We start from the raw sequence: 26,170 nt of genomic DNA, 5'->3' as shown, positions 1-26,170 counted from the left end.
ACTTGACATTTCTAAGAGAATGAGGTTACTCTTACCTCCACAACTGTGTTCCCTAAAGAGGAAAAAAGTGTTTTTTAACCATGCACTTGCAGAACAGCCACTCTGAAACCAACCAATCATCCCTGCATTTGTAAGACAACAGCAGTAATGACATGCCACCTATTATACAAGCTGTAATGTGCTTTTGCTGGAGCATCAGGTCATAATTAGTTCTGGAAAAATCATGCACATTTCTTGCCTGAGCAGATAAATACATTCAATAGCCCAGGTGACTGGGGAACTCAACTCCCAGTCTTGATGGATGCATACTTCAGATGTCCCTCAATTCCCAGAGCAGCTGCATAAAGGCAAGAGGACAGAATTTGTGTATGAGTGTGTACAAGAGGCTGTTTTAGATTCTCAAAAGAAAGTTACTCAGTGCTGGGCTAAAATACAACATGAAAAGTAGCTCTTCTCATGATATACAAACTAAAATCCATTTTGAGTGGTGTTCTCTCACAGTAGGCATGCTAATAACAAAGTCAGAGAAGGAGGTTCTTAGAAAAGTTCCCACTTACTTAGGCACCCAGCAATAGCAGTTCTGTTACACAGAAAATGAAAATAAGGAGTATGGGGAGTTCAACACATATCTTTGTCAAGATAAGTTTTCTCAAATCTGAAGAGCTTCCTGTATGTAGCTTGAAGGGAGAACTAGCGATTGCTATGCCCAGGACAAATTTGCCAGTGTCATAGACTTTATGATGTGAAAAGTGTCTTAAGGATGCTATAAAGAAGATTCATGAACAAGAGAGCAGGTTGGATAGAAGGCTTCTCAGGGACTGTCACACCCTCGACTTGAAAGTTCATGCATTCCTGTCATCTGAAGGTAGTTGAATAATTCCCACACATTGGCTCTAGTTTTCCTCTTTTAAGCTAAGTAGAATAAGTCAAATCCCTCTTTCAGGTGATACCCATTCAAATCTTGGCAGGCAGATAGCTATTAAGTTCTTTCCTTAGTCTTCTTTTTCCCCATTACTCTGGTTCCCTTGAAAATCTTCATGTGACATGGTTTAAAGTTCACCCACCATCATAGAGATACTCTCCTCTAAACACACTCCAGATAGTCAATATCTCATGTAAAATGCAATGCTCAGAATTGAACACACTACTCTAGATGAGGCCTAACCAGTATAGTGTCAGAATCATGGAATTTCAAAGTTGCATGGGAATTTAGAGGTCATAGTCACTGAAAGTCATAAAATTATAGAATTAGAAAGATTCTTAGATATCATATAGTACAACTTATACTTGAACAAGATCCCCCCCCACAAATAGTGGCCATACAATTTATTTTTAAATCCTCCAGATGTGTTATATTTCATACCTCCTCAGATAACCTATTCCATTTGTGGATTCTTGTATTATTTTTCATTGTACTGAGTCAAGATCTGTTTCTCTGCAAAGTGAACTCCATTTGTAGAAACTCTCTCCACTGATGCAACTCGTCTGTAACTTATAGCCATTGAAAGTTATCTGCAGACAGCTGGGAATTAGCCATTGTCTCTGATAAAGACCTCATTTCTAAAATATTGAGAGAACTGAGTCAAATTTATAAGAACATAAGTCATTCCCCAATTGATAGATGTTCAAAGGATATGAACAGTCAGTTTTTGGTTGAAGAAATTAAAGCTATCTGTGGTCATGAAAATGCTCTAAATCACTATTGATTAGATAAATGCAAATTAAAATAACTCTGAGGTACCACCTCCCACCTGTCAGATTGGTTAATATGACAGAAAAAGGAAAATAATAAACATTGGAGAAGATGTGGGAAAATTGGAACACTAATGCATTGTTGGTGGAGTTGTGAACTGATCCAAACATTCTGGAGACGAATTTGAACCATGCACAAAAAGCAACCAAACTGTGTATACTCTTTGATGTGGCAATACAACTACTAAGTCTGTATCCCAAAGGGATCATAAAAAGGTGAAAAGGACCCACATGTACAAAAATATTTATAGCAGCTCTTTTTGTGGTGGCAAAGAATTGGAAATTGGGGGGATACCCATCTATTGGGGAATGGCTGAACAAGTTGTGGTATATGGATGTAATGGAATACCATTGTGCTAGAAGAAATGATAAGCAGGCTGACTTCAGAAAAATATGGAAAGGTTTATATGGGCAGAACCAGGATAACATTGTACACAGCAACAGCAACATTGTGTAATGATTAACTATGATAGAATTAGCTCTTCTCAGCGATACAATGATCCAAGACAATTCCAAAAGACTCATAATGGCAAATGCACATCCAGAGAAAGAACTATGAAGTCTGAATGCAGATCGAAGCATACTACTTTCACTTTTTTTCTTTCTCATGCTTTTTTCTTCCTTTTGCTCTGATTCTTTCACAACATGACTAATGTGGAAATATGTTTAGCATAATCCTACATGTACAACCTACATCAGATTACTTGCTGCCTTAGGGAAGAGGGAGGGAAGGAAGAGAGGAAGAAAAATTTAGAACTCACAATAATACAAAAATGAATGTTGAAAACTATCTTCACATGAAATTGGAAAAATATTATTAAGGAAAAAGAAAGAAAGTTATCTACAGATCTGCAGCACTGAGAAGCTGAGTGACTTGTCCATCATTTCACACACACTATGTGTCAGGGAAGGATGTGAGATTGGTCTTGCCACCTCTAAGGATGGTGCTTTGTTTACTCAACCATGCTGACTAACAAAAAAAAAATCCTGTTTTTACATGACTATCATTTTTTATTACCTACATCTTCTTTTCTCCAAGCTAAATGTCCTCAATTCCTCCTGCTCCTCCTCCTTTGGCAGGATTCTGAGGACCCTCAACATCCTGCTCACAAATGAATATCCTTTCTAAAATGTAATAAGAACTACATACAAATACCCAGATATGTTCTGAGCACCCTAGGACTCTAACATAATCTCCCAGTATTCTAGATACCACGTGGTTACCTCCTAAGAAGTCCTATATCGCAGTAACTTCTTTGTCTCTTATGTCACACCACTGAATTTTTTAAGCTTGGAATCAAAGAAAACTTCCAGGTCTTTTGTACATTAGTTGTTGTCTAGTCATATATCTCTTTACATTCAACTTAGCCTGTGTAGGAATTTCACACACACACACACACACACACACACACACACACACACACACACACACACACCCTCCATTACATTACGTCTTACTAGATTCAGGCTATATAGTCTTACCCTGAAGCTGACATCATACATGTCAGCACCATGGTCAGTGCAACCTTTAAAACTGAGAACAGAGGACCAACACTCCAGAATAAGTCAGAATAAGTCAGAACTATTAACAAATGAGCTGCGTTGTAATGCTATCATATGTTTGTAGGGGTAGCATATAGTGACGGAATTAACAATACTTCCAGTAGCTATGAACTGAGTAGTATTGTGGAACTTCGTAGCAGAATTTCCAGGAGTAATCTCCTTCATTGACATGTCTGTGCATGTTTCTTCCCACATGAAAAATTCAGAGAAAACAGCCAGGGAATTTTTCTGGGTACATTTATATGTGATTACTTGTGACTTATGATGTAAGTGCCTTGATAAAAGAAACCGTTCAATTTTTCATAGTCATATTCCCAATGCCTTGTATGGTGCTTGAAACATAGTAGGTATTTGGTACTTTTGTTGATTAGGTTGATTGTATATGTTTCTCACCCAGAGAATGATTATGCTAGGTACCTCCCTCCATATAATGGAGGGAAGCTTTCCAGTTTTAGGTGGGGCTGTGATGGATGAGAAAATCTTCTGAATACAACCTGTCACATTATCAATATAACACCTCTCTGTTACACTATTGGAGAGAGTAGACTGAGTCTATTTCATAAACCTTGGAGGTGGTTTGAGAGCTTTATATATGTCAGTAACTATCATACTAGCTTCATATTTGATAAGTAAGTTATTTATGCCTTAATGAAAATAATTGATTAAAATGTTGAACTGAGAAGGACCAAGGGTAGAACCCTGTGGCACGTCCTTCCAGGTGGACATTTATCCATTCAGTGATAACTCTTTGGATCCTTTTCTAAATTCACCTACCTATACTATTATTCACCTTACATCACTCCATTTTTCCTATAAAAGGATACCATAGGACACTTTATGAAGAAAAAAAACCCCAGCATATTTGGAGCCAGAAGACTTGACTTCAAAACTCAACTCTGTTACTCACTAGCCATTGGACCTTAAACAAGACATCTAGACTCTAATGGTTTCAATTTCCTGACCTACAAAATGAAAGGATTATACTACATACATATAAGGTATTTCCCACCTATTAATTTATGACCTCATGAAATGCTTTTCTGAAGTCCAATCACATATCTATAATTTTTTTCTGATCTACCAATCTAATAATTCTATCATAAAATGGAATTAGGTTAGTTGGTCGCGACCTCTTCTTATGATTCTGTTAGGTTTTAACAATCAATCCCTACCCTTTTGAATGCTCACAAACCATACTGATGAAGTTTAACATTTTAACAGAAATTAATTCATAGTTAACAACTCATATGCTCAACAACCCATACTTCTTTCAATTTTTGAAAATTGTATAATATACCCAACTCCAATAGCATGGGACATCTCCTCTTCTCCACGGTTTTTTTTTTCTTTTCCAAATCTTAGCAATATTATCTCAGAATTCACATGGGCACATTCTTTCAACATCCTAGAATACAGTTCATCCAGAACTGGTGATGACCTCATTAAGGTAGTTACCTGACCTTGCTCTCTCACTACTTTCTCATTTTTTTCTTTGCTTTGTTTTGGTTCACATTTGTGTTTTATGATTAGTCTAAATATCATTCCTATTAAGAGAAGAAAAAAATGTGAAATTCCACAACTTGTTCAGCCATTCCTCAATTGATGAGTATCCCCTTAATTTCCAATCCTTTGCCAGTACAAAAAAGAGCTTATATAAACATTTGTGTATATACAGATACTTCTCCTTTGATTTCTTTGGCTAACAGACCTAGAAGTGGCATTTCTGGGTCAAAGAATATGCACAATTTTATATTTCTTTGAGAAGAGTTTCATATTGTTCTCCAGAATAACTGGATCAGTTCACAACTCCTTCACCCACTCCAGCCTTTGTCATTTCTGATAGGTATGATGTGGTACCTCAGAGTTGTTTTAGTTTGCATTTCTCTAATCAATAGTGATTTAGAGCTTTTTTATATGACTATATATAGTTTTGATTTCTTTTTCTGGAAAGTGCCTACTCATATTCTTTGACCACTTATCAATTGAGGAATGGCTCTTATTTTTATAAATTTGACCCAGTTCCCTATATATTCGAGAAATGAAGCTTTTATCAGAGAAATTTGCCCTTAAAATTTTTGATGTTACTTAATTGTTTGTGGTGGTAGATGTTCTTTGTGCTTGAATAGGACCAAAATGACATCATTACATTAGGGTCAAGGTACAATGTGTCCTACTGTGGCTAATCAGACCAATACAAGCTTGGGACACTCACATATCAGGCAGAAATGGTCCATATGAGTATTTGGAGTGGTGATGTCTCTAAAGTTGTGCATCCCACATTTCTTTTGAACTACTGCAAATATGCTTTGCTCATAGAACACAGTGCCTTCTTTGATGAGAGCTTGTCGTGCTGTGTAGTCCTGTGCCAGTACCTCGCATGTCTCACAATTGACTCCAAAGTTCTTAAGAGAGACCTTGAGAGTCTCCTTGTATCACTTCTTCCAAATTCCCTGAGAGCACTTGCCTTGTGTGAGTTCCCTGTAAAATAGTCTTTTAAGCCAAATATACATTTGGCATTCAAATAATCTGGCCAGTCCATAGAAGTTGTGCTATCTGCCACAGAGTTTAAATGCTTGGCAGTTCAGCTTGAGCAAGGACCTGTTGTCCAGTACCTTATCTTGCCCAGTGATCTTCAGCATCTAACCAAGAAAATTCAGATGGAAGCAATTCAGTTTCGTGGCATGGCACTGGTAGACTGTCCAGGTTTCACAGGCATAAAATAATGAGGTCAGCGCAATGCATCTGTAGACCTTCAGTTTGGTAGGCTGCCTAATACTCCTTCTCTCCCACACTTTTCTTCAGAGCCTTGTAAACGATGACCTAGCTCTGGCAATGCATGTGTCATCGTCATCATCTATATGTACAACCCAGGAAAGTATGCTGCCAATATAAGTGAACTTATCCACAGTATTCAAAATTTCTTCATTTTCTGTAATGGACAGTTCCACATGTGGATGTCATGGTACTGGATATGGAAAACCTCTGTTTTCTTGGTGTTGATTGTCAGGCCAAAATTAGCACAAGGAGCAGAGAATCAATTTATACATTATTGTATCTCAGCCTCAAAGGCTGCATTGAATGCATAATCATTTGAAAAAAAATAATCATGCACCAACTCTCCCTTTATTTTAGTCTTGGTTTATTAAGCTTTTCAAGTTGAATAATTTACCAACAGTGCAATAGCTGACTTTGATGCTATTTTCATCTTCATTAAAGGCATCCAACAATATAGCTGAAAACATCATGTTAAAAAGCATGAGAGCAAGCTTCGCTCCATCAGTGACCAGGAATGAATCAACAGCATCATCCATTATCCAAAACCCACACAAACATACTATCATGTAACAGTCATGTGATACTTATTAATTTCTCCAGGCAACCAAATTTTGCCATGCTTTTGTAAGTAAAATGGTATGGATGACATTTTTTGACTCATTCATAGATCGGATTTAAGTGAGGCAGGGTTACATGAAGTCATTAGCCTCACTCTTTCTTCCTGGGTCATTGGTGCCCAGTGCACATGCACATGGAGCCACAGACTAGAGTTGGATGCCAGGTGGATACCAAAGATGAAAAGCACTCCTAAAAAGGGCTCAGTAGCCCTCACACCAGAGTACTAGACTTCCAAGTCACCTGAACATTTTTTGAAAAATTTAGTTTTCTGATTGTCTCTTTTAATTAGGTCTACTTTTCTGATGAGCTATTTCACATTTTCTTCCATTTTTTTCATTCTTTTGACTTTGTTTTATTGTTTCTTGTTGTCTATTAGCTTTCCATTTGCCCAGTTGAGGAGTTATTTTCTTCAGTGGGCTTTTGTTTTTATTTTTCCATTTGACTAATTCTGATTTTTAAAGAGTTCTTTTCTTCAGTGTATTTTTGTTCCTTTTTCATGATTAAGCAAATTCTGTTTTTAAGGTGTGTGTGTGTGCACGTGTGTGTATATAAATATATATATATATATATATAATTTTTGTGCCTCTTTTACTAAGCTGTTAATTCTTTTTTCATGATTTTCTTGCATCTCTCTGATTTCTTTTTATCAATTTTTCCTCTACTGTTCTTATCTTTTTCTTTAACTCTTCAAGGAACTCTTATTGAGCTTTGGTCCAATTAGCATTTTTCTTTGAAGCTTTATTTGTAGTTGATTTCACTTTATTATCTTTTCAGTTTATGTCTTGGTCTTCCATGACACCATAGTAGCTTTCTATGGTAAAGTTATTTTTGTTGTTATTTGCTCATTTTTATAGCCTATTTCTTGACTTTAAATGTAATGTTGAAGTTGGGCTGGGCTCTGCTCACCTAGAGGTGGGGAGGCACCATCCCAAACTTCAGGTAGTTCAAGGCGTCTGAAAGTTTTTTAGTGTTTCCAAGGTGGTGTGATCGGGGGAGAGGTGTGGTCACTGCTTTCCTGGTCTGTGGTCTCATCTTCACCCTATTACCTACAGTTACAAGTATTAGCACTTCTCTTGACCCTGTGACCATTGCTCCTGCTCTCCTGTAGCCACAAATACTACCACTCTCCTCTGCCTTAAAACTGTGACCAAGGCCCTTACTTCCTTGTAATTGGTTATAAGCTTCTTCTCTAGCTTGAAACTGTAACAAAGAACTGTGTGTAGGCAATAGAGGTGCCAAGCATTGCCAACTGCACCTAATGCTAGGAAAGGGTCTCCTGTAATATGTTTCTGATCTCTTGTCTGACCCACTTATTGTCTCTGGGCTGAGAGCTCCTGAAGCTGTTGCTGTTGCCACTACTCTTCCAGCCACCTCCAAGGCCCATGTTGGTTCTGCAACCAAGCTCTGGACTTAATCCCACCCCAAGGGTTGCTGACCTCTCTTGATGACCTCCTAAGTGGTCTTAGGCTGGGAAAAAATGTATCACTTTGACCTTTTGCTGGCTTTGCCACTGCGAAATTTTATTTGACTAGTTATTTTAAAGTTGTTTGGAGGGGGATATAGGGAGTGTTCAGCTGGGTGAGTGCCTCTAATCTGCCAACTTAGCTGCATCCACACATCAGTTGCTTTAGAAAGTGATACATTTTCCTTCTTCATGTTAGTCATTTGTTTCTGTCATTAGAATTCTGTTCTTAAGATGATTCCATCCTTACTGAGATTTCTTTTCCCTACAGAATTTCAGTCAATGGTATATAGACTATCTTTTTTTATCTCCCTGAGCCCTTTAAAATAAATCCGTCTGAAGTCTAAAGTGCACATCTGATTGCTTAATTTTTTTTCCTCTACACTTGTCTATCTCAATGACCAACATCCATATTTAAATAGTACTTAAATATTTACAAAATACTTTCCTTTCAACAACCTTATAAGGTAGATACTGTTAATATTATCATCCTTATTTATACATGAGGAAACTGAGGCACAGAGAATTTTATCAAATCCTCCAGAATCGCAAAGCTGGGACCTGTCAGAGTCACATTTCAACTATTGTCTGGTCTCTCTTTGCTCTAAAACCATGGTAGAATCACTTTCTTACTGCTCCTTATCATTTCAAATTTGTCATTTAGAAACCTTCACCATATGATCATCATTGGCCTTTATGGAAAATCTACTAGGCCAGTATGATTCTGTTTCCTAGGGGGTCCATTCATTGGGTACCTATTTACCAAGATGTTTTCTGGAACACACTATTACATTCTCTCCCCAAACACCATGGTTCTCTGTTTTTGGAATAAAAACATCAATGTATTCATATATCTTGAATTGCAAGCCCCTCCCCAACTCTGCCTTCCATCTTCACAGCTATGGCAAGGGTAAATACCTGAGCAATAGTTACTTCCTCCATTCTATATCTATAAAACTTTGAGTTCCTATTCCCCTTATCTCAACAATTGTCATCAATTGAGACAAAATCTTTTTTTTTCCTTGTCTGCATTCAGTATAACTTGTATAACTCCAGATCAGTCTCTTTATTCCTTATCTTCCTCTTCTCTTTCTGTCTATTGTGCATTTTGGAACAATTACATTATAATTAACAAGTTCTCCTTCTCCCTAAATATCTTCCTTTCCCACATTCCATCTTCTTGAACTTAGAGAAAACTAGTTTTCTCTCAAAAAGACTTATCATTCCTGGTGACCTTCTCCAATATTGGATACTCCTTCTGTCATGCTACTTTTTTGTCATGGACACGGAAGAGAGAATATATGCTTTGCTCTCTTTGTCCAATTCCCAAGCCTATCTCTCTTTTCTGCCATCACTTTGCAATCACTTTTCTTTTGATGTTTAATCTATCCATCAATATCAATGAATTATATCCTTACTGCTATAGTCTATTGGCTTCCAAAGTCACTCAACACTTTCTCCTTCAGGATTTCAGTATATACAGTGATGTCCCTTCAAATATGCTGATCTCTCACTTTATCACAGAATCTCAGAATCGCTGTAACTTTAACTTTGGCATCATCTTTGGCTCTTCCCTTTTAAAATTGACAGGGCATTGACACCACTTGCAATCCTTTCACACATAGAAACAATTGAATTTGGCAACTCGTTAGCAAGGACTAATTTAAAAATGAAAGTATCAGGCAGGGAGCTAGGTGGAATAGGAAGATCTGAGTACAAACCCTACTCTCAGATATTTACTATTTTTATGATCTTGGGCACCATATTTAGCCTAGCTGTTATTATTGTGGCTTCCTTGCCAAAAAATAGTCACTTTCCATGTGAGCTTATCCATAGCCTAACCTACCTTACATTGAATAGTATATACAATGGCTCAGAAAGAGAATTTTCAGAAAGGCAATACAGTTATCCCTTCCACATCATGGGGGTTAGGGGTGTGGTACCCCTGTGACCTGGAAAATACACAGAAAAATTTTAGACCCTCCCTTCAATCCAGAGAAGTATGATTTTTTTCTTTGTCTTTTATGAAGTATTTAGAGTACCTTATTGTAAAATTTGGGTATATTTGTGATATTAAAAGATAAAATATGTCAATTTATACAATACAATACATATATTTTATGCATTTCTGAGTTTCCAAACTTTTTCTATTTCACCTGCTGGCCTTCACATGTCATCTGTGGCTTCCACAGAACTCCCCAAAAATTCCCATTTAATTTCCTATGCTGACCAACAATATATCAAAACCACAATGGAGAAAGTCATGGTGTGAAAGGGATAACTGTATTTGTTCACCATGAACCCTTCTTCACAACATCCCTTGTTTCTATGTTCAGGCATTCCAATGAGTGGGCCACATGTAGGAAGAGAGATGCACAACCCAAGGATATAGGCACTTACTACTTAATTGAGCATTCCTCAAAAAAATATAGAAATATTCACTCAAGAGACATGCTATGGGCCTTATTCCCAGGTCCTTGTTGCCCAAATTTCACAAGATTCCTGTGCTGCTCTGTTGTCACTCACAATCCTTGCTAATTTGAGAAAATTATGACTATTTCTTCGAGAGTATGCCAGATCTGTTATTACTCTAGGTGTGCCTTAAATACCTTGGCTATGGTTGCCCTAAGGAGATCTGTTGATGCAATCAAAAAGCCTTTTATCAACTGCATTCAATCACTACTGGCCAGCAGAAACCTCTTGCGGCAGTCTCATCCCTTGGCACCTTACCAATGTTTCTTTCTGTCTCCACATCCTCCAACTTCCATACTGTCACTATGCTAACACTTTAGAGATAAAATATAAATTCCTTTTTCAAGGGGAAGCTTACATTTCCACATAGCTTAGTACAGTGGGCACTCAAAAATACTTAAGTTTTCCAAACTTGAGGGACATGATTAATTGTTTTGTTATAAAGCTCAAAAGCATGTGTGATTTTAGTGATTCAAGAAACACACAAAAAGCACACTGGAGCTTAGCCGAAAATGTGTCTGTGTGGGTTCACAGCATATAGTTATTTATATATGTTATCAAATAGAAAGGATTTAAAGCTATTTCCCATTCTAGTCTAGGAACATTTGGTGATACAGACCTACCTCATGTGCCATATCACGTTTTATTATCAACCATACACTTCTAGGCAGTTTTCTTTCAAATCACAAAATAAATCAAATAGGAATGGGCACATTTTATTCTCCTTTGAAAACAATTTGAGCTACTTGGGGAAGTTACAAACCAAAGTTATACCTTGTGCTTTAGACTTACTGGAAATACATAAATGGTCAGGGCATTTTTCACTTCATTTTCTGGTTTTGAAGCAGAAAATGATACTGATTACAAGTGTTAATTAGAGGTGGTGCAGAAACACACACACACACACACACACTTCCTTATAAGCCTTTTTCCAAGGTGTCTAGGAGCCGTTAGGAAAATGTTGAGCCATGATGATATATTAAATATTAAAATCAGTTTAAGGCTTAATCCAAATTTATCGCACAGCTTTGCTTAATTTACTGCATATTGCACAATTTCCTTTACTGATAATTTGCAGTGTGCTACATAAATAATAAATCAGCTTTCACATTCTTCTATTGTTTTCATATGGCTTTGTATTAAACCTACACTTGCTGGCATTTAATTTTGTTATGATTTTTTTTCCTTCTTCTTTCTAGTTCATTCTAGTGAAGCTCACCTTTTAATTCTGTTATGACTTGATAGGTTCAGGCAACTCCAGATATTAAGGAGCAAGTCAGGGACACCTTATTGGTGGCAAGGGTTAAATACTAAGTGGCAGGATGTTCAGAGGAGCCTAGAAACTAAGGGAATTATAAAAGCCCCAAATCTTCCATGTCCTCCAGTCAATGCAGGATTTTTGCCTCTAATGACTAGCATCTCACTGTTCTGTTTTGTTTTATAATTTCTACATGGCAGCTATAGCTAACATTTGGTTTAAAATATTTTATTGATCCTTGTTATTACTGGCACCACACTGTCTTCCCAGTAACTTCCAATCCCACCAGTAGAATCAGATAGCCACAGGATTTTGAAGTTGAAAGGAATGTGACAGTTGTTTAGACTATCCATACCCTTAAAAGAACACCCTCTACAAACAAGTGTTCATCCAGCTTTTCTTGAAGACATCCAATGAACAGGAACTCACAAGATACCAAAGCAATCTATTCTACATTTGTATTGTTAGGAAGGTAAGGAAATCTACATTTGCCTCTTTGCAGCAGCCACCCATTGTGCCCAGTTCTGCCCTCTGACCAAAATAGAAGATATGCAATTTCTTTTCCACTTTACAGACCCCCAAGTAGATAAAGGTAGCTGTCATATTCTCCGTAAATCTTCTCTTTTTCAAACTAAACATTTCTGGTTCCTTTAATGTCCATATGTTTCCATGTTATCACTTTTCCACCCCTTGCCCTGACCCACTTTACCCCACATCAACATCCCCAGTTGCCAAAGTCTCTTTCCCAAGGGGCATTTTGTACTTAATTTGTATGTGTCTTATATATAACTACAACTATAAATATAACTATATATGACACTTTACATACATATATTCACATATACGCTATATATGTATGTAACTATATATAAATACACACATGTATAATGATATATAATCATATTATACAGGTATATATTTTTATATGTATATATTATATATTCATATACGTAGAACTTGGCCCAATGATTGGATTTGTATTGTTAATACAAATGTGGATCATTGTGAGTACTCCCTCATTGGATGCCTTTGAGCAAACCCTGGATCACCACTTGTTTATAGAGGGTATTCTTTTAGAAGTATGAATTATTCTAAACAACTGTTAAAGTCCCCTCCAATTTTGAAATCCTATGTTTATGTGATTCTATATTATTATGTATATATATGTATATGTGGCAAAATGGGTAGAACACTGGACTTGGAGTCAGAAAACTTGAATTGAAATCCAGTCTTTGATACTACCTATATGGCCCTGGGCAAGTTACTTAGCCTCTTTTTACTTGATCTATAAAATTAGAATAATAAAACCACATACCTCCCAGGGTTGTTGTGAGATTAAAATGAAACAGTATTTATTAACCTTACATATTTATAAACCTTATTTATCATTATCATCACCCCCATTGGATGGTAAGTTCCTGGAGGGCAGGGACTATTTCACTTCTGTCTTTGTATTCCCAGCACAGTGAAAAGGATTATTCATTGATGAATTGATTGACCATGATCTCAAGGTGCTTCATGACCTGGCTTACCAATCTTTGGATATTCTCCAAATTATCAAAATAGACTAGAATGAGATCTGCAAGGGTCTTTAAAGGCATTTAGTTCAATATGCAGTGACCATGTGAACTGGTTGTGACCCTCACAACCCAAGGAGGTTCTAATAATTAGACCCAAGGAGGGTCTAATAAGTAAATATATATTCATCATCATTTCTATCTCACTCAGCACCTGGCACAGTACTGGCCACAAGTAGGCACTTAATAATTAACTTGCATTGTGTCATACAGACTTTGGGAGCCAAACTACCTGTCAATACTCATTGGTCCTTCTAGTTGAAAAACTCTATTTTACTGGATTAGAACAGGCAAAGTAGAAAAGATGTTCATAGACTAATATATCTAGAGCTTGGGACCATTTGCACCATTCTACAAGATTAGGAATTTGATGTTCAATGAGATTAAATGAATTTCTCAAGGTCATTCAAATTTAAAGTACAGAGCCAAGAATCTAAGTCCTTTGACTCTAAACTCAGGACTCTTTCCACAGGACCATCAGTTCTACCTATTGGTGACTCAAACTTTCTTTATTTCTCAACTAAGGCAGTCATCAGTATGACTACAATTACTGCTGACAGGGAGACCTAATGACATTGTTCATCTCTGTGATACTCCTTTACAATAAAAAAATTCACATTGCTATAGTTTTATAAGGTTTACAAAGCACTTTTCCCACCACAACCTTTTAGGTAGGTAACATAAATATCATTTTCCATAAAGAGCACTGTGTCTGGAGTTAGGAATACCTGAGTTCAAATCTAACTTTAGATACTCACTAGCTGTGTGACCCTGAACAAATTCCTTAACTTCTGTCCACCTCAGTTTCTTCAACTGTAAAATGGCAATAATAATAACACCTAAATCACAAAGTTGTTCTGAGGATCAAATAAGATATAATTTGTAAAGAACTTGGCAAATAATCTGGCTGATAGCAGGTGCTTAATAAGTACTTGTTTCTTTCCTTACATATGGGGAAACTATAGTTCGTAAAGTCTAATTTACTCACCTATGGTCACATAACTAGGAAATGTGGGAGTTGAGATAAAAAAATAAAACATTATTATTCTGAGTCCACTTCAGTATGGTCTTTTTTGCATTATATCATATTCCCATCTAAATCAGGCATCAAGGTCATAGAATTCAGAGCTGCGAGGTATCTTAGAGATTATCTTGTTCAAATCCCTCATTTTACAGATAAAAATTCAGGGAAGTGGATCTGTTCACACAATGAAATCAGCAACAGAATCATGATGAAAGCTCATGAGTTCCATGATTCCAAATTCAGGGCCCTTCCACTATGCTGACTTTGAATTGCTTTATCCAAGGAAATGATAAATAAAAGAAAGCTGTAATTTATTTTCTCTTCCCATTGATTATTAATATTGACGCATAGTGAAAAGGACACAGGATTAGGAGTCATTTTACGGCTTTCAGTGTCAGTTGGGCCATTCTTTCTTTGTGTGACCTTGACCTTGAAAAAGTCATGGAACTTTTGGGCTATAGTTAAAACATTTGTAAATTGAAGGAGATGGACTAGATGATCTCTAGTGTCTGTAACATCCTATGATCTTATGGGTCTGTACAGAAGAGAGCTAATGACTATAAAAGAGTTAACTATAGTGCTAAAAATCATCATCTTTTTAATGGAAAAAATATCTTTGGCAACTTGCTTTTCTCTAGGGGTCACTAGAAAAAATACACCTTAAAGCAAGCAGATCCAAATTTGAGTAATTATCCAAGAAGCTATGGGGGATCCTCTGGCACATACATCTCATGCTTTAAAAGGAGGCCAAGAAGGAATCAATAATTTTTTTTCCTTGAAACCTGCTTATCTCTTGACACTTTAATATTTTTTCTTATTGTTTCCAGTTTTGTCTGATATTTTAGCTCAGTTGCTTAGAATATGGTGCTAATGAGATGGAGTTTGGAGGTTCAATCCTTGGACAGACCAGTTAGTTTGCAGCAGAGAGAAATTTATTCCCAGCCTCATATGTGAGTCTGTGTCCCTAACTCATGACAGCCATTTTGGAAAATCTGTGTCACTGGTGACTAGGAGAGCAGACTACTGCATTGTCATTTCATCTCAATAGATTATAAGCCTTATTAATTCAAATCAACAAGCATTCCTGAAGTGTCTACTCCATGCAAAACACTGTGTTAAATTATAAGAATATCACCCCCTTACACACACACACACACAAAAAGGAAGAAGCAGTCATGCCCTTAAAGGACTGACATTTTATTAAAGGGGGGAATCCAACAGGTGCATAGACAAATAAATGCAAAATATATACAAATAAAATGCAAAATAATTTCTGAGGAAGAGTAACTGAGGAGATCCAGAAAAGTTTTCTATAAGAGATCACATTTGAGCTAAGCCTTGAAAAACACTTAGGATTCCAAGAAGTAGAGATAAGGAGAGAAAGCATGACAGGCTTCCTGGAATGAGGGATAACTCGGGCAAAGGATAGAGATGGAGGTGGCGTTATGTGCAGACATATAATGTCTATCAATGTAGGTCAAAGTAGGTCAATTTGTTCAGAGCACAGTCTATATGAAGGAGAACAATTGAAAATCCATATAGAAAGAAAGCTTGAAGACAATCACTGGGGCTTTAAATACCAAATGGAGAATATTTTCTTTTACCTTAGAGGCAGTAAGTAGGTGAAGCTTCTTGCCATGGGGAGTAATATAGCCACATCTAAACTTTGGGAACAGCAATTACAGGAACAATATTTCATTTAATCTTCTTCCATCCCCTGGACCAAGTACAATCATATTCATGTAGCAGGTGGTTAACATGTTTGTTAAAGTTGAAGGTGAATTCTAGTGACTTTGCCACTGAGATTACTTTCCATCTACTGTTTGTATATCCTGTTTATACATTGTTATTTCCATGTTTGCTCCTATATTAGAATGTGTGATCTTCAAAGGTAGGGATTATTTTTGCTTTTCTCTATCCCTAGTGCTTACAGTGCCTGACACATAGTAAATATTAAATGGTAGCTGACTGACTACCATTTTAATTCATCCTTAAGGTAAGTGGAAAAAATTCCAATCATCCCAAATACAAGTTCTCCTGAAAAGAGTTAGTAGCCTCATCTCTACAGATGAAGGATAGTGCATTATTTTCTATTTCCTTACTTTGGAAGACCTTCCCAAGGACCTTATCTCCACATGAACAGAAGCACAGATTACTTAATTCAGGTATGAAAGATGATGATATGGCCCTATTCCCAACATGGCAACAATCTTTGATGTGTCAGAAAAAAAAGTTTTCATTAAAAATGTATTAAGTACCTATAGTATCTAAGGTGATAGGTTTTAGTGATGGGGAAAATGAAAAAAAAAATTCTGTCCTCAATAGGTTTAAATTCTTCTAAGAGATATGATATATGAATAGATACATGTATTTATGAAAATTGGAAGAGGAGGAAAAATCACCAACCACTAAAGGTATCAGAAGAAATTTTCTATGAGATACGACATACAACCTGAGCTTAAAATTAAATGAGGGGTTCTAAGAACTAAGGTGAGGACTATATAAAAGGCATGAAGACATCCAGGTTAAAAGAACAAGAGTGGTAAATGGAAGGCTGAGCTCAGAGACAACTAGGTGGTACTAGGGGATAGAGTTCTAGACCTGGAGTCAGGAAGACCTGAGTTCAAATCTGGCTTCAAACATTTAATAGCTGTGAGACCTTGGACATGTCATTTAACTTCTGCCTGCCTCAAGTTGCTCAATCTTACATGAGGATAATAACAGCACACACCTCCCAAGGTTAACAATAATTTAGGTTTCTGATATCTCAAGTATTTCAACATTAGCCACTTCCAGAAATGTATATCTTATTCTTCATCTTAAGTTTATCACCTATCTGGCAGGAATTTGGAAGTGTTTCACTTTTAGTCTTTTGGAATTGTTGATTATCATTATATTAGTTAGAGTTCTAAAGTATTTCAAAGTTGTTTTCCATTTTAGAATGTTGTTGCCAGTGTAGAAGTTGTTTTTTTTTTCAACTGGTGCAGTAGATACAGTGCTCAGCCTGTAGTCAGGAAAACCTTAGTTCAAATCAAATCTCAGCTACTTCCTAGATGTGTGACCCTGGATAAGTCAATTAACCTCTGTGTGCCTTAGTTTCTTCAACTGTAAAATGAAGATAATAATAACACCTACCTCACAGGATTGTTATGATGATTAAATAAGATAATATCTGTAAAGCCTTTGGTATAGTGCCTGGCACATAATAGGCACTATTTAAATTTTTGTTCCCTTCTTGTCCTCCAACCCCAGTTTTACTGAGTTCACTTTGTACCCAGTTCATAGAGCTCTTAGCAGTTCTAGCTGAATTATCCATTTTGTCACTTCTTATGGCACAATAATATATATTACAATCACAAATCATAGTTTGTTAAGCCATTCCTCCAATAACTGGGCATCCCCTTAATTTCTAGTTGGGATATTACAAAATATTTGGTGCACATGAGTTCTTTTGAGTGGATCAATGGGTATTGAAAGACCAAAAACCCCATCAACACATAATTGTGGGCATTGGGAAGCTGATTTCAAGGTGTCATAATACTGTAAATTTAGAGCTGGAAAAAAATTTACACATCATCCAATTCAATGTCTTCTTTATATAGCCAAAGAAACTTGGACCCAGGGAGGTTTTGTAATTTGGTGAAAGTTATAATACTTCTGGGGAAGACAATAGCATTTTCTATTTTTGTATTTTCTACATTGGGTGAGACAGTCCATGCCATAGAGTACTTGTGGAATAGTCTTCCCAGGCGACCCAGATCAACCCAAATGCATTAAGTACTTTAGTAGCATAATATACTCTGTAATTATTGGCAGCTTATTTACCCAAAGCATTCTTCCCTCTCATTACTGATATCATTCAAGAAACAAGCCTTTATTAAATACCTAAATGGTCCAAACTAAGTTTATTAAAGGATATTTTCTATAGCAATCTGGAGATGGGAAAGGTACTATCTTCCTCCAAGAACATGTCCAGATTGGAGGGGTGATTTGGCAGGTCCCAAGATGGCTTCCCAACATTCCCGTCTTATGTGAGTAGCATTTATAAGCTCTGGGGTATGATACTTATACTCACTCCCATTTGAACTGAAGTGTTTAGTTGCACAAAGCAAGGGTCACTAAGAGATTGAGGGTATATTTTTAATCATATCAGTTTGAGAGTCACTCTCATGTGTTTCCCCAATGTCAATCACAAGCATCATTTAATATTTCTTTAATGTCATCAATGGAATTGATTAGTGCCACAACATCAATTTAAAAATTATTTACTTAGAAGATATAACAAAATATCCTCCCAAATTGGGGCATACTCTCCTCTACACTAACTTGGTCACTGGGGAGAGTGGTCTAAAACTTAAAGTGGTTGTTACAAAACAATCCCCTCACCAAATTCACTTCTAAATATAGCATAGCCATGGGATGAAGTTGCTCAAGAAAATAATATCTTGTTTTCCATTTCCAACTCACTTCCTGGGATAGATCCCAAGGGCTATTTCTTGTAGTGGTTGGCTGCCAGAAAAAAAAATTGCATGGAATCTAGCTCCTTAGACCTTTGGTGCTTTTTGAAGCTTAAAAGTCATAGCCTAACACTTTTCATTTCTAATACTCTTTCACATAAGGTAAAAAAGAATAGACATATAGGACAGAAAAAACAGCAGGGCAATGTGCTCATAGCTCCAAGTTGTCCTGGATGGAAAAAGTAGGCTGCTGGGGTCATCCCCATGCAGAGACTCATAATAGATACCACCTACTCACTCAAATGGAATCAGGGAGAAAAAAGAAGTACCTATTATGTTTCAGGTACTATGCAAAGCACTGGTATGACAAAGACAAGAATTAAAGCAGTCCCTGTCCTCAAGATGTTTACATGTAAATGCATCAAACGTCATATACAGAATCACAGCATTTCAGGGTTGAATGCAACTTCAGAGACCACCTTGTCCATTTCTCTACATCTACAATAAGTGGTCATCTAGCCTTCTAGTTATGGAAAATGCTTTAGCTCCCAAGGTAGCCTATTCCCCTTTTAGATAGCTTTAATTGTTAGGGTTATCTTTATATACAATCAGAATCTGCTTCTCTTCAACTTTCATTCATTAATGTTTCTGGTACTGCCCTCTGTTGTTGTTGTTCAGTCATTTTTCAGTCATGTCCAACTCTTCATGACACCTTTTTAGAGGTTTTCTTGGCAAAGATATTGGAGTGGTTTGCTTTTTCCTTTTCCAGCTCATTTTACAGGTAAGGCAACTGGGGCAAACCCAGTTAAGTGACTTGCCCAGGGTCACACAACTAGTAAGTGTCAAGTGTCTGAGGCTGGATTTGAACTCAGGAAGTAGAATCTTTCTAATGTCAGGCCCTGGCTCTATCCATCTAGTATCCCCACCCCCCAAAAAAAGCATAGCATACTCATGTTATTTTAATATTATAGGCACAGCTATCTTTATATATTCCTTTTTCTTCCCCATTCTTTTACAAAGACATCATAGCTATCTTTATTAGGGTCCTACCTTACTCTTCAGTTGTCCAGCAATATACATAATACTTTATAATTATTAATACGACCCTACACCATGTCAACTTCTCCCCAAAATCTTTATAAATGTAGAGTATACTCATGGCCACCCCATAAATATAATTATTTCCACAAATGTCAATATTCCCACAAATATCACTATAATCTCTTTAAAAATCTGATATAATTCACTCATCCTTTTTATTTTGCATGACTAACAGTCCCATTCCTGTTCTGTTATATTAACAGTGATATGCAACTTCATCTTCACTGTCTCCAAACTTGTGTCAGGCCATTGTACCTAGAAAGATAACTCATGATGAGAGTTCAGATGTAGTTTATGATATGGTACCTCATGGGAGTTAACCTCAGGGGTTCCAAGTTATTAGTCAGTGCACCAGATTCCTCATGGGATTTAAAATAAACCAGAATGAGGCATCTCTGTTGATGGCCCAGGGGGAAACATTTTTCTCTTGCCCTCCGTATAATGACTGGTTTGGTGATGTGACATAAAGAGGAAAATAAATCATCCCAAGAGACTGAGCTTGAAGTGATTCACACTTCAGAAACACATGTCAGGGATAAGACTTGGGAGGTAGCACATGTTGACACTGATTCATGCCCATGCCATTGCTAAAAGCATAACTGAAAGGTCTGGGTTATATAGAATGTGGGGATAGAATGTCTGTATGGCACAGAACTATTCCCAATAATAAACACAATATGGAGTTAGCACCATCTGGGATCAATCCCACACCCTATATACTAGTTCCAACCTACTTTCTCTTGTTAGATAATTGGAGAGAATGAGCTGTAGAACACCAGGAAGCTACACAGCTATCCATGGAATGTGATGTGGGAGAGCTCTACAGCTAGGGAGCTAATAGAAGGTACATGAATAAGTAGAGTGGGAGTCTTAGAGGTGATGGATATCATCATCATTTTTTTTTAGTTTGTGATTCATTAACATCTGATAGCTAACATGATCTTTGTTTTATTCTTTACCCCCTTTATTCCCCAAACCATGTATCCTAGCCAAAGAAGAGACTAACCTATTCAATGCTCACTTTTTAATGTTATAAAGCATTTTCTGAAAACAAAACAAAACAAATAAAACCTACCTTGCCAGTTTTATAGGTATTAGTCTACTAAAGACTCAAATAGAATCCATTCCACAATTTTGTAATGCTAAAATAATATGATATGTACAGAATTCATTTTATCCCATATTAAGGAGTCTGCTCCTTAATCATTGTTATTGTTCGTCCTTCATTCTCGAAGAGGACCAATGACATCATGAGGCTGATGTGTTGAATTGTGTGTGAACTGAATTTAAGTGAAACAGAGCTGTGCATTATCATCATCATCATCATCATCATCATTATCATCATATCAGTAATAACTAGAATTTATATGGTGTTTTAAAGTTTATAAAAAGCTTTTACAAATATGACCTCATTTCATCTTCCCAACAATCCCAAGAGGTGTGTATTATTATTATGCCTGTAAGAAATATATTGAGTGGGATGTTTGATCAGTAACTAGAATGTATTCAATTCCTTAATGAAATACTGTACACTCTATTAGGACTCAATGCTTATTTCTTTATGAGCTTGTTGGTTTCAAAATGCAGGGAAAAAATTTGAGATGTCACTCTTAGTTGAAGCAAAGGGTAGGAAGAGTTAAGAGGGGAGAGGGGAACAATGATGGTGATGCTAGAAAAATTGAACTAACATCAATAAAACATTTTAAAATACACAGAAGAGAGAAGAAGGAATGTCAGAAAGAAACAGGCAGGAGGGACAGTCTTGGAACTAAATTGTTGTACTTAAAAATAAACTGAACATAACAGAGATTTGTGGTTTCATATACAATATTCTTTTGCTATTCTTTGTATATGAAAATAATGCTTGTTGATATCTTTCAGGTTCTTAATTTAAAAACAAAAAAGAGAAACAAATTAATAAATGAAAAATAAGGGAAAATTTTGACAATACTTGGAGGAGAGTAGGAAGATTTTTTTTTAATATACCAGACTTAATATATATTCTCTCTACTAGAGAGGAGTGAATATGCACCAAATGGCAAGAGGCCTACCTCAGGGGAATTTGCCCTCCCTGGAGTTTGATGAAGGTAATATATGCTGGCAGCTGATGCAGTTACCTGAAGAGGTGGCCAGGTCAGATTTATTTAATAACCTGCTGTGGTCTCTAGGACACCTCAGTCATTCATCCCATCATGATCATAGAATCATAGAGCAAGAAAGTATGTCTGAGCTCATCTAGTCCAACCCCATCATTTTGTGGATGAGGGAGTTGGCTCCCAGGGAAATTGCCTTACCTAATGTCACATTGGTAGCAAAGGGCAAAACCAAGTGTCAAAGTTAGGTCATCTGACTTCAAATCCAGCACTCCTTCAGCTGTACCTGGCTTTTCATTTTCTATGCTCTGCTCATGAATGCATCACACAAGAGCCAAAACTTCCAGGTAAAGTCCTACGTGAGTTTCCATTTAGGCTATTTGAATCTATGGACTTTATTATTGTGGTTCTGTTAAATGTCAGAGAATTTTTTATGACCATTAACATTGGACACCTAAATTATTAAATGAAAACTCATTCAAAAAAAAATTCCCAAAGAATCCTGCCCCATATGTCTTTATCTTTCATCTTCTTTTGGTATGCTGTCACTATCTTAAACCATTTAGCTATGTCATAGCAATGGCCTTTTAAAGTGCTGAAATGCACCACTTACCAGGTTTCATACTTAGCATATTTTGCCAAAGTGTGAAACACATGAAGTTTAGGCTCTTGGAATGGTTTGCTATTGTTTTTGTAAATAAACTCTAAAACACACATCTGCTTCAGTACTCCCTGCCTCTGGAGCCCTGGCTTCTTTCTCAGTGGAGAGGGTAGAAGTGGATATTTGGGAGATTCCAAATACTCCATTTGAGTTACCTACAATATTCACCTCATCATTTCCAAACAGCTGTTCTTCTGGATTTAATGTTCTCCAAAACTACATCATTCTGCAAGATGACATCAACTGTAACTCACACCTCCTCATAGAATTTCCTTCCCAGGCTATTAGACTTCATCATGAGTTCCCATCATGTTTTTTTGGCTCCTTTTTATGTGTTGTCTTCCTCCCATTTGATTGTAGGCTCCTTTAGAGCAGGAACTATCACACGTAGACTATTATATTGTATTGTATTATATTATATTGTATTATACTATATTATATTTTATCATGTTATGTTATGTTATATTTTGTTATGTTATATTATATTGTATATACATATATACACAGGGACTGTCATATATGTATGTAGGTACACATATATATTTCATATATGTGTGTATGTATGTATATATATATATATGTTTGTGTGTATGTATAGAGTGTCCCCTGTATTTATCATAGTGCCTGGCACATTATAGGTCCTTAATAAATGTTTATTGATTTTGATTCTAACTCTTATTGTGTCATATAACAAAAAAAAATGGATAGAAGACAGTAACCCATCATTTCTTAATGACTACTTCATTTTACTTCCTGGGAAGTGATACTGCTTATGCCTTACAAATTAAGAAGACACTTTATCTGGATGTCCCTAACACTCTAAGGGAGAAAAACAATATAAAGGACTCAGTAGAATATAAACTGCTCAGGAACAGGGGTTATTGTGTGTTTGTTTGGGGGTTTTGTGTATCCCTAATAGGGTTTGCACACCATAAATAGTTAATAAATATTTGTTGAATTTAACTTAATTTAATTGATGTCTTCTCAGTCATTCAAGAGGCTAACAATTGCTCAGGAGGCTAGCAATTGTGAGTCAGTACATGTAGCAAGAGAGATATCCCAAAAAACAGTCACCCTCAACGTGACTAGTTCTTCAGATTGCTCTCATATGTGCTTTGTCCATGTTGAAAATCAACATCCTTTTGCAGTAAGTAATGAACTGTGTGCATAGAGACCTGACATAACTGGAAGCTAACTTTTTTTTTCATTGTAGTTCCTCTTATAAGAAGGATCTACTTATGGTTTTCTGCACTCAAAGTCAGTTTTTATTTCAAGAATCCCATTCCTGACACCAATTTGTCTTGATTTTTTTTTTTGGCTTTTTGGTGAGGCAATTGATGTTAAATGACTTGCCCAGGGTCACACAGCTAGTAAGTGTCAAGTGTCTGAGGCTGGAATTGAACTCAGGTCCTCCTGACTCCAAGACCAGAGCTCTATCCACTGCACCTTCTAGCGGCCCCGATTTTTAACTATTGTTTAGGTTTATAATATGAAAAGAGCTCAGTGAACTCATCTTTGCATTTCAAAAGTGTTTACTAGCAACTTGAAAAAAATTATATCTCTACCAGTCTTTCCACAGCAACTATTCCAAACTAACCCTTTTCTTCTCAAGCCACCTATATTACCACTTTCCCCATTCCTCTTAGCAGAAAACTTTGCCTCATGATTCACTGAAAAAAAGATGAAGCCATCCATTATGAATGCCCTCTCCTCCTCAATTACTCTTTTCAAATTACATTAGCATCATCATGGATCTTCTCTTTCTTTGCTCTATTCTTAAGAGGAGACTCTAGAGATTATCTAGTTCAACCTTTTCACTTTAGAATGAGAAAATCAAGGCTCAGGTTAAGTTACTTGCTCCAGGTCACGGAACTACTAATTATGAGATATTCAAACTCAGGTATTCTAACACCAAGTCACATATTTTTTGTTTTATGGGTTTTTTTTGGTTTGTTTGTTTTGTTTTGTTTTGTTTTTAATGATACTATGCTATTTCCTCTTTCTATTCTCTTTCCAAACACACACACTTTTTTGATTTGTAGAGGTCTTTGGTTTCATGTAGAATATGTATCAAAAGATCTAGACTTGCGAAAATCTGCTGAAATAATAAAACAGCTAAATTTTATAGGTCCTTTCAGAACCCAGTGTGGGGGAAATAAGGTTAATGACCACTAAGAACAAAACAAAACAAAACAAAACATGTGCTATACCTCTGGTAATAGAAACACATTGCACTAATGATGTTCTTTCCTACCTTTGTACCTGCTTTTCCACTCATACCTGGAATAGTCTTTCCCTCTATTTCTGCTGGTGGAAATCTTGTCAAGGCTAAGATAGTACCTCCTACAAGAATTCATTTATGGTCCTCCCAACTATGATCTTTCCCTCTGAAATCTCTCATACCACTGTTTGAAACTCTCCTGATAACATCTAACTATTTATAGTCTCTTAGTTTCTGGATTTGCCTGATGTTCCCTAACAGACTGTAAGCTCATCCAAGATGCCACTTCTTCATTGTCTCCAGAGAACCAAGCTCAATGCATTGTACATAGTAAGTGCTTAAGAAATGCTTATTGAATTAAACCCTTGTTGATTTATGATGGAATTTTTTCTCGATATTTTCTTGCAGACAGCTTACTCAAATATGACAAATTTAACAGATCAGAAATTTCCCCTTTAAATGTCCTAATTTAAGAATTAGTGGGACATATAATTGAACCCTAACAAACTTGTAGTAGATTAGATTTAGAATTGTTGATGATCACATATGTACAATCACACAAGCTTAGCCCAATCATGGTTCAATTAAATTTGGCATGCATTTATTAAGTGCCTACTCTAAACACAACCTATCCATAGCGGATATTTGGATGTCTTATTTTGGCAGGTATGATTCTGGGTTCTCCATGAAGAGTATATGTACCAATATCTGCTGCAAAATATTAAAAAATAGAGATATTTGGGGAAAATAATAAAATCTTTCAAATATTCAAGCATGATAATACTTGCTAACTTCAAATGAAAGTGTAAGTGCAAAAAAAAGCAATTTTTATTTTGAAAATCTGGTTTAGGATTAAAAACTGAAAGAAGCATCTTCTAGATTATGTAAACTCTAATATTTGTATACCATGGATACTTTCTTCTAAAAAAGTTAAAATCTGATAGAGATTGCAAGAAATGAATGTCCCTCACACACACACAAATTAAATTGGTGATATCTTAGAACAGTAATGATTGGTTACTGATTTTGGAGCCAGCCATTTCTAAATCAATAGTCTGGTTTGAATCAGTTAATTGACTCTCATAGTATTGTAAATTTTGAGAAGAAACAGAATTAGGTACTTTAGTTTAATCTAC

This window comes from Vombatus ursinus, unplaced genomic scaffold, assembly GCF_900497805.2.
Source record: "Vombatus ursinus unplaced genomic scaffold, bare-nosed wombat genome assembly UNPS02000580.1, whole genome shotgun sequence".
In the NCBI taxonomy this organism is placed as follows: Eukaryota; Metazoa; Chordata; class Mammalia; order Diprotodontia; family Vombatidae; genus Vombatus; species Vombatus ursinus.
Note: the sequence above shows the minus strand (reverse complement) of the source record.